This window comes from Typopeltis vanoorti, chromosome 1, assembly GCF_054136105.1.
Source record: "Typopeltis vanoorti isolate ZY-2024b chromosome 1, IOZ_Tvanoo_1.0, whole genome shotgun sequence".
Lineage (NCBI taxonomy): Eukaryota > Metazoa > Arthropoda > Arachnida > Uropygi > Thelyphonidae > Typopeltis > Typopeltis vanoorti.
Window position 1 is genome coordinate 93,853,738 of NC_143549.1, and position 10,468 is coordinate 93,864,205.

Here is a 10,468-nt window from a genome sequence, read left to right on the forward strand (position 1 = left end):
TAAATGAAGAGAAGTTTGTGTTAATACATGTAACTTACGGAAAAATATAATTAATTATAAATATGTCAAATTTATCCCGAACACCCTGTATATTTTTAAAAAGAAATGAAAACCGAAAATAAAAGTTTTCTTCAGTCGACTCAATTTCCTAATAGTGACAGAATACGTTAATTAAAACATGACCAACAGACTATTATATTCAAGTAGAAGCCCAACTCTCTCTGCCTATCTCTCTCTCTCTCTCTCTAAACGAGATCGTATAATATGAGCGAAGCAACAAGCCTAGTAGATATATTGAGATAGAGAAATTTCGGTTTCTTTTGCCCAGGCGTTTGATGCTTAGTTAAGAATATGAATCTTATATGCAACAGCTAAATGCTTAGACATAATTAGCAATCAAAGTTTTTCCTTCTCAAAAAATCAACATGTGTATAATTTACCAACTAATAGCTGCATTAAATATGTGGCAGGAAAAATGTTAAGAAGTATGTCAAGTGTAGATCCTACTTCAGTGCTGTTCAGAAGCGGTGGACGACATGATAAGATACCAAACCATTTCTCTGAAATACCTGTGTAACAGATTAACGATTGAAAATTTTCTTTCCAATTCTACAGCTTACTGAAAAATACGATATGTCTCTGTGATGAACATCATTAGCCCTCTGCTAATTTGTCTTCCACTCACACACACACGCACAAATACACAAGCAATAAAATATAATAGACAACACAGTTTTATTAGTTCAACATTTTATTGAGCTTCATCAACTAATACTTTAGCACGCATCCCACAGTTCCCTTGGCAATATAAACACGCGAATATTTATAACAATACAATAGCAGACTTTGATACAGCAGACCCAGCGATCATACGTATAAAACAAGTTTGTGGGCCTTTGAGGGACGAACGGCATACAAAAAAAAAAATAAATAAAATAAAGGGGGCGATTTCGACGGAAACTACAGAATCAATGAAAAAGTAAAAATATATAAAATAGATTGCATAATTTAATTTAGAAAGTTAAGAGATCGGAGGAATTTAATGATATGCTCCATGGGCCAGTCCAGCTCCATAGCCTCCATAGCCCAAGCCTGCTCCATAACCCCAGCCTGCAGCACCTACTCCATAGGCTACTGGAGCACCGACTACAGCCTTAGCAACAACTGGAGCACCAACTGCAACTGGAGCAGATGGCATGGCATAGGGAGATGCGATGTAGGCAGCAGCAGGTGCACTATTGGCAGTACCGGGTTCGTTGGTCTTCACAGTTGCGCGGAAACCAGCTCCATCGGCAACGTATTCAACACGACGGGCACGACCATCGATGTCAGTCAAGGTGTAGGCTCCCCTCTGGACTTTGCCGTTTCCGGTTTCATATCGTGCATTGGTGGCTCCGAGACCATCAGCAACCTGGTAGTTGAATCCGTAGTTGCCAAAGTCCTATATAAAGAATAGAAACCTGATAAGCCATGCTTTACATCACAAAGTTTGGAAGTTTATTTCAGCGATTAATTAAGAATAATAAATTATAATTTATTATTCTTATATATAAAATAACATTAATAATTATTAGTGTTATTTTAAACCTGAATGATATGTTAATAATATTGAATAAAAATGCAGTAAGGCAAATTAGTACCAGTTATTTTAAATGAAATGAAATATGCAAAAACAGCACTTACATCTTGTTGCCGAGAGCTGACACTAGCACCACCTAGGTGTGCGTAGCCATTAGCAATGGCCAGAAAGAAGCAAAAGATGACAATCTGTAAGGAAAACAACAATATTCTATTTCCATTTGCGATTTTATGAAAAATTAAGTTAAAAAAAGCTGTAGGATCTTTGAATATTGTAAAGAATATGTAGATTTAAAGAGTAAAGTTTAGGTGACTGCTCTAATAATTTTAATTATTTAATCAGAATAAAGAACTTTTATGCATTTATATTTTATTGTAATGTTATAAAATATATTAATCTATCCTCTAATTTATGTTTACGTAAACTAGGAAAATTTTTTATTTTATTATATGTCTAAGCATGCTTCTAGCCAGAAATAAATTTTACTGTAGTTTTTATGATTAAGTAATCTACTTTTTTTATTTTACAAGTTCGTCAGGATATGCAATAATTATTATGTACTCAATAATCCAAAATCTTCAGTATAAAGCAGCAGATAATGCAAACTTTGAAATATATTTTAATAATAATTACAGAATAAATACTATACGAAATAGCATTCATTCACGCATGGATTAGTCATTATCATAATATGCATACTGTACAATTTAAAATTCCTTTGCTAGACGGTAGTATCATATAAAACAAAATTTTACTCTATAATGAGATACGGTTAACCATACTTACCTTAGCGATCATTGTGACTGCTTAGGCTGCTTTTACCAAAGCTGAAGGTAGATTCTGGAAACCGAAGAAACCCCTTTTATACCCAGAGAAGGGTCCTGCTGGACAGACGTGGTAACCTTGTCCTTCACGACCACCGACCGATATACTAGACCGTTACCCGCTAACCGGTAAAGCGACTGATTGGTATGCGAAGGTAAACTGCTTGAGATCTTTATGGGCCTCTCCCTTACCTGTTATTTACTCCAGTTTAAACGACCTTACATTAATTTCTTTTCTGTTCTCTCTTTTTTTTTAAACAAAGAAACCTAAAGTTGGGTTTCTCTCACATTAAGTCAATTAACTTACTTCACCAACATAAGTGGAAAAGAATTCCATTCCTTTATCAAATCAATCTTTAAGTTGGTCATAATAACTTGTTTTCTTTTTCTTTAGTTAATTTTCATACTCTAGAATTTTCAGGTATTGACTGAAACCTGAATTTTATGGTTAAATGCCTTTGCTCTTTCAAAATGTTATAATGAGTTTGGATTTTTTCACCATTTTTGATCTTCTCTTTCGACCAACATATCACCTATCATTAATTAAAATATAGCAAAAAAATACCGTATAAAAAGGGATTGAGGAATACAAAAAATATAGAGAAGTATATATTTTTGTATGATCTGTTAGTATAATTTATTCATAGTAGGGGAAATCAACCCGAGACTTGCGAGCTCATTACTGGCCATGCCAATGCATTCCGAAATTCTCTCTCCAATCCAAAATCGAATTGGCGAATAAATAATAATACAAAATCATTCAATTTAAAAGAAAAATGAAGGGAAATGACTAATAAATATTAACATAAACTTTTAAAACAAAATAATTATTAGTTACTTTAACAATAAAAACAATACAAACTCCAGTCGTTTTAAATAACGTAAATCACATTTCAATTGAATCTATAATTGTCACAATGTGAGGGTAATTTCCTGCAATAAGAAGAAAATGGTCCACCAAGTAGTTCTCATTTCTTAACTGGTATACTTGAGTAAGAAGCTGACAAAATCCTTCACCCTTTGTGTATTATATTTAGTAGATTTCTTCATCCCCTCATGAACACTGTTAGTTGTAACCAGAGACTGAGCACACTTTAGAAACACAATGTTTATAGTTGCAGAAAGACGATAGTAAAACTGCATTATGATATAAGTGATTCAACTTGAGCAACACTGCCAGTTCTTCCACCTTTTTGCATGTATTTCCTACCTACAAAACTGATTTTCATTCGAAACTATCTACAGTAATTTGAAAATCCCACTGTGAAACTAATTATAAATCACGATGTGCATACAGGATGTTTAAAAATTGCATGTACGAATTTATTGTATTAAAAACAATGATGGAATTGCAGAGACTTTTTTTTGGCTTATGTATCATTATTTGAAATATACTGTATTTCGTTTTGAGTCAGTTTGCCACTAAATTGGTCAGATCAAAAATTCAATGGACTTTACAGATTTGATTTAAGGCCACACTTTATACCAAATTTCATTAATTTCAGCCAAAGTGAAAAGAGGTCGTTTTGCCCAATTTTGACACTTTAATAGTCCAATTAGTGTGAACCCAACTGAGACAAGTTTTAGTAAAAAAGTCGAAATGTCAAATATGCGGACACATTGACAGACGTAGAGTAGAATTAATCAAATACAGCAAATATTAAATTGAATGTTAAGCGTGGGTTTTATCTTCGTAGTGTCCTAATATGTATAATATTAATCTAAATAAGAAAATATATTCATAAATGAAAGAACACGATGCAGATAACAACGGTTGGATTTTTTTAATTTATATAAGAGATACCACGTTTAGACTAAGGGTTATTACAATGGTTTGAGTAAGAAAGATTGGAACCCACAATAATGTAGATACAACTCGAGCGATCCTCCTCCTGCGTTTTATGTCTATCATATATACAGTATGTCTGTTTTGCGAAAAAAACAATTCCAAAAACATCACGAAACCTATTATCGCCTCTCAAAAATCAACTATTCAATAGAGAGAAAATAAAAGAAATGTTCTTTATTTACGAATTGGAGACAGGTATCGCCTTCTGTTGAAGAGAATATAATCTAATATCTACAATTCCTCTTCTCTCTCTCTCTCTCTCTCTCCATATTAAAACATGAACAAGTCACCACTCAACTTGAAACCGACCAAACTTCCCTATTGCTTCCTTCTACTCTTCTTTAAAGTTCCTGCATTGCGCAGTTAAATATATGACGCAATGTATGCCTTCGGTTGAAAAACGTGTATTCGAATTCGACATAAGATGTGAGGATCCTTTAGAGGGGTTTTCCTGCGGGAAATGCCTGATTTTATTCCTAAAAAACAGTCGGAGCACACGATAGCAGAATCTTATAGTCTTCTAACGGTTTAGTTGCCTTAATTGTATTCAAACCGAATTAAACTAAACTCGTATTCCTTGAAAACTTCCCTCTTTTTGTATTGTACAAATAAGACAGTTTTCATTAGTTCAAGAATGTCAGAGAGGTATTCCTTCTTTGTTCGCAACCTCTAACTCAAATACCAGTATGCCATATGGTAAATGAAAATAATAATAAAATCGGCACATTTCTAAAACCAACGAATTTATTTTGTGATGGAATCAGGACCAAATAGGAACACACACACACACACACACACACACACACACACACACACACACACACACACACACACACACACACACACACACACACACACACACACACACACACACACACACACACACACACACACACACACACACACACACACACACACACACACACACACACACACACACACACACACTCTCGGTTCTGGTTTTCAGTCTGATACATTTAAGAGCGACAGATCAACTTGGCTATTTTGTCTATCTCTGCAAAGAACGGCAATTTTAAAAATGGTGGGACGGGAGGCGGAAGAGTTTCTCAGGCTGAGAGTTTTGCTCAGTGAAATAGAAAATTCTGAACCTGCTCATGCATGTAATCTAATATTCAAGTATAAACAACTACAATGAAAGAAAAAAAACAATGCTTCACAGCTTTGCTTTCAAAAAATCAGTTCCTTTCGCCTGGTGACATGATCAGTGTTGTCTTGTTTGTTTTAAACTTAAACAAACTTAATTTTTAGGTTTTATAGTAATTAACATGTTCACAAATTATTGTGATTTCATTTGAATCCATAACAATTTTAAAAGATATCGTCTAATTAAGTTGTCCTACTGGATTTATAAAACTGCTCTGGAACACGTTTACGAAAGAATCGAATACTCTGCAAAATAAATACTGCAGACTATGAATTGATATTTAATAATGGAATCATAGTCCTTATAAGGACTGGCTTAAAGGGGCGAAGCAAGAATGCTTTTCATCTTCCCCGTTATCTGTAGAGGACAGTGTAGGGATAAGGTGTTATTAAGCTCTGATCATGGCAGGAGGGTAACAGCAATAGCCGAGCCTCAGTTGGAACTTCACTGGCTACAGCATTGCCATCCATTACCCTCCAAGGGTATTGGATTGAATGAATCAATCACCGACTATGTAAGTAAAGGTGAAATCTCAAAAATACGGACGATCTCTAGGCCACTCCATAGTGGGCGAAAGACCGTCCTACTCTCAGCGTTGGTTCCACTCAGTGACGCGCTCCCCGACCACTGCGCAGAACCGCTCAAATTCCGAAGAAAATAATTCATAATTCACCGACAAAGCCCCTCAGCGGGCCGTGCCGGAGAACACCTTCCCCGGAGACTCAAAGTGCTCCCTTAAGGCAAAAACCTTAAGAGAACAAATTCAAAAACTCATCGCCCAAGGGGGTAACAGCAACAGCCGAAAATCAGTTAAACTTCATTGATACAGCATTGCATTGTTGCCATCCGTTACCTCCAAGGGCATTAATGAACCAATCGACCGCATCTCACGGTCGATTGATTCCTCCACCATAATCAATGGAATCATAGTTCTAAAAAGAACTGGGCGATGGACTGAGTCCTTGACTCTTTATCCCGTCATCTGGATGAAGAAAATCTGTGTGAGTGGGATGTTATTGAGTTAAAAGCTCCAATCATGGCTGGGTAACGGCAATAGCTGAGCCTCAGTTAAAGCTTCATTGGCCACAGCATTACTATCTCGGTTACCCTGGAAGTCCTAAAAAGGACTGGGACGTTCAGTCCCAATGGAATCATAACTGCATCCTATGATTACTTATAAAAACTATACAGTTATATTCAAAAGGTGTGGGATGAATCTTTTAAAGTATGCATTTAATTTTTAAAAATGTAGTAAAAGTTTCCATATATATGGATATATAATAAGAGATAAACTTTTCTTTTAGTTATTGTTTGTTTATATATTAAAACTATTTTATATTTTACTTACAATATGAGAATTTACAAATATAAATAAATATATTATTACTTGGCACGTGTAAATGTTTTCCCTTGTAAATTACAAGTACAGTAAATGCTTTTAAAATTCCCCGAATATCGGTTTTTGTTTTAAATTTTAACTCTTCATGTTAACCTTAAACAGGAATGAATAAACATCTACCCACGGAATTCGCACGTCTTTTCAAGTTTCCATTCTGTAAACCATTGTAATTTACACTCATTTAAAAACAGTTGAGGAAAACATATAACATCATATCAGTCTAACTTGATATTTTTATATGAAGCATTATAAATCGGAGATTTCAGAATGTTTTTTACTATCAACTAAATGAAAACTGGAATATGAATTCCTGAATCTTGGTATACGAGGAAACTTTATCTAATTGATCAGATAAATTTTTTTCCCCGGAGATTTAAAATACAGAAATAGAAGTTCAATTAGAATTTAATTATAAATTATTTTACTTTTTGTATACACTATATATAGAAAATATAGAAAATACTAAATTGGTTTCCACATCATATTTTGAATGAAAAGCGCATGTTTTATATATAAATTTAAATAATTTATAAAGTTCCAATCAGGGAGGTGTGTGTGAGTGTGCCAGCGTAACGCTTTATGAATACTTTGGTCATATTTCGTATTCCGTAAACAAAAAAAAATTTAAAAAAATTATACATATATGTAGAAAGTTTTTTTTTTTACTATGGGTGTACTACACGTTAAAGATACCAAGAAATTTTAAAACTTGGTTTTAATTCTTTTTTTTTCGAAGGTAAGCAAACAAGCTAAGATTGCGCCTGAGGCAACTCATGGTAAAGGTGGCTAAGCAAGTGATCAGAGCATATGCCACCTTTACCACGAGTTGCCTCAGATCTGAAAATACTTCCTGCGCAAACTTCGCTTGTTTGCTTACTTGGGAAAAAAGGATTAAAACTAAGTTTATAAAATTTCTTGGTATATATATATATATATATATATATATATATATATATATATATATATATATATATATATAGAAAATATAGAAAAAATATATATATATATATGATTGAATTAAAAAATTACATCAATAAACGTTTAGCATTTTTTTTTATGTAATTATTTGTCGATGTAAATTATAAATACATTATTTTCATTTTACATCGATTTTAATGATCTTTAATTCTTGGAAAAAAATATTCGGAAATAATACAGTTTTTAGCACAATTTCATATACATAAAAAATTGATCTGCATATTTTATTAAAAATCAACTAGTTAATTAATCCCAAAATCCTAAATTAAATTATTTCAGTTTAAAAGCAAAAAATAATCATAAAACTGACAAGTAAAATAATATTCAATTACATACACTTACTTTTAAAAATGTATTTTTCTGTTTAAATTTGTTTCACTCTAAATTTGCAATTCACACTTCACTCAGTGATTCACTAAACACGGAGTGCAAACGAACACTGGTCGCTTTTCATTCACAAGAGTAATAAACAATTTTTTTACAATCAAAAAAAGATGAACCAAAAACAGAAACACGTGCTTTTTGCTGAAATAAAACGCATTTTCTATGGTTATCCCACAGTGGGCCGAAACAGGCCAACCGATAATAAAATTTTAACACAGAAAAATTGTCCCATGGTGTAAGGTTACATATCTCAATCACTTTTACGATTATAATTTGTGGGATTTTTTACTCGAGCCCGGGGGTATTTTCCGGTCCTCCCTGCGGATGCACATGACCGTATGATTGCATTTTTATCGGGGTATGAAAGTTTGAGAGTACATGGCGCATCAGCACTCATCTTAATTGGTTCAATGCAATTAATCGCAGGATAACTTTGAATACTTCTGCAGTGGGGAACAATCGGTTTGTTTTAGGATTTATTCGAAAACAACAATTGAGGAGAATGCTATAGTTATTTGGTATATTTGAACTACTCAAAGATGAAAATATGTGAACCATCATTTATAAGACATGTTAGAATAGAAAATGAAAAGAAAGAATAGGTGTGAGTAGAAATATTTTCATTAATGCTAAACGAATTATTAATAATTAACATTTGTAATATGTGACCTATAAGTTGCTGGGTAGAGCGAATGATTACCCTGCTGTGGGGCAGGGTAACTATTCGCTCGAGCGTATAAAGTCTAGACATGAATAAGTGAATTTATGATGGCATAATTAAAAAAATACACGAGTAGACAGAGAGTATAGCAGGAATAAATATGGTTTAATGCAGCAGCCACTGATTTCGTAAAATTTGTTGCCCATGTTATATGTATTTCTCTGGTTTGTGTATATTTCGCTCCGTTTTCCAAAAATTTTCTTTTGTTTCCAGAGACTCAGTGTACATAACATTCAATCATTATCGGCATTATCCACACTATCGGGAATCCTACATTCATTAGAGTTTGTTTTTTTTTAGTATCAGCTGTTCGTCTTCTTATCAATCTCACATATGCTGGTATTTTGTTGAAGATCAACAACGTCTTATAAATAAAAAAAAATCAACTAACGCCTTTTATTCCTTAATAGAGAGTAGGCGAGGCCTTTATATCCTATCTAGCTTTTGGAGACTGAGTGGGAAGTTCAATCTCCACCAGTAGCCAATTAGAGATAGCTGGTCCATGTCTATCACTAATTATAGCAGCCACCAATGAAGATGCTGGCAAACAAGTGCTGCCATCTCTTGGTACCTAACCCTAACAAGATATGTCACTGTCTGAAATAATGTGAGTACTACGCTTGTTTGCTAACTTGGTCGATTTTCTTGAGTTTACGGGACGAAAAACCCAAGTTTCTGGGAGGAAAAACCCGCTTGCCTGTGCCAGATATCGACTAACTCGGGAACCGGTCGAAGATAGGATTAGAAAAGTTCCTCCAGTCAGCGACAAGATTAGACCTAGGTCTAACTTCAAGTGGCCAAGCACAGAGGACGCAAGCGCCACTTCCACTGAGCAATACAGGCCTTAACGTCTTATAATACACAGAATATTCATTTTTATCCAGGAATGGATATTTTTACTGTAATTTCTGAAGACTAGAATAAAAATATCTCTATACCGTTAAAAAACTTTGCAACCTCAAACAGATGCTATACTGCACAGCAAGAGAAACTAGGTGTTTTCTCCTAATATTTACTTTCAAATTTTCAGTTCCTTTGTCCATCAGATACAGAAAGCTCTCAACTCATTACAAGTGACAACGTTCAATTGGATTGGTTGACACAATAACATATATATACAGGGTGTTCGGGATAAATTTGACATATTTATAATTAATTATATTTTTCCGTAAGTTACATGTATTAACACACACTTCTCTTCATTTAAAAGTTTGGACCCTTCTTCATTCATATACAAGATGTCAGAAAGGATGGATAGCTGGAACCCACCTGAATCATGGAAGAGAATAACTTGTATCATGATGATTCGTGCCCGCCATCAAAATAAGGATATTACGACTGCTGCCCAATGCTCCCTGAATACAGTAAAAACAATCAGGCATGAACTAGAGACTTGCAATGGTGACTACGAGGATGTAGCAAGAAGAAAGATCCCTAGCAGACGATCTGATTGCGTTCGTACAGCAGAATTCCTCGCAAATCTGCAGGAACAGGTGTTGAAGAACCCTGGCATTGGAATTCGGGCTTTGTTCGTGGAGTTGCTAACTGTAGTCAAGCCCTGGATAACAA

The 10,468-nt window shown here is 34.2% G+C and overlaps 1 pseudogene; it reads right to left on the minus strand.

Moving 5' to 3' along the window:
- Window positions 1–1,039: 1,039 nt before the first annotated feature.
- On the minus strand, window positions 1,040–2,377 carry LOC150110216 (adult-specific rigid cuticular protein 15.7 pseudogene; annotated as a pseudogene).
- Window positions 2,378–10,468: the final 8,091 nt, after the last annotated feature.